The sequence below is a fragment of the Bison bison genome, unplaced genomic scaffold (assembly GCF_000754665.1).
Source record: "Bison bison bison isolate TAMUID 2011002044 unplaced genomic scaffold, Bison_UMD1.0 scf7180017864285, whole genome shotgun sequence".
In the NCBI taxonomy this organism is placed as follows: Eukaryota; Metazoa; Chordata; class Mammalia; order Artiodactyla; family Bovidae; genus Bison; species Bison bison.
This window is the reverse complement of record NW_011494857.1, coordinates 603,937-604,400: the sequence shown is the minus strand read 5'-3', so window position 1 is coordinate 604,400 and position 464 is coordinate 603,937. Positions and strand designations below refer to the sequence as shown.

The 464-nt window shown below is 65.9% G+C and overlaps 1 protein-coding gene across 2 annotated transcripts in view; it reads right to left on the bottom strand.

Moving 5' to 3' along the window:
- LOC104995617 (galactoside 2-alpha-L-fucosyltransferase 2-like) overlaps positions 1 to 464 on the bottom strand; it is a 15,691-nt gene that overhangs the window by 11,790 nt on the left and 3,437 nt on the right. The window lies entirely within an intron of this gene.

The following is a 464-nucleotide window of genomic DNA, read 5'->3' as shown; positions in this document are numbered from 1 at the left end:
GCCTCCTGCTTCTGATCCCCCAGCCCAGCACCCCTGGTCTCCCCCCAGGTCAGGCCTGCTGCACTGCCCGCTCTCCTCCGGCTCTGCAGGTGTCTCCGAGGTCCTGGCCCCCAGGCTCCCCGGGACCCGCTCCCCCTACACCCTGTGGACTCCGGTTTCCCAGCCGCCATCTTTCTGGCCTCGCGGTCTCCCCTTGCATCCTCCTCGCCCCTCCTGCTTCCTCTCCCTGCCTGGCCCTTGCCCTACACTGGCCTTGCCCCCTCTCCCTCCATCTGTCTGTCTGCGCCCCTATCTGTCCCTGTCTCTGTTGCTTTGTCACTGAGTGTTCATCTGTCTGTAACTCCGTCTGCCCTGCCTTGCTCTCCCCCCTTATCCCCCTTGTCCTTGCTGGAAGTTTCCCCATCTGTCCCCCCGCCCCGCCCTCTCCCCAGGGCCCCCTGCCCCTCAACACTGACTGATAGCGC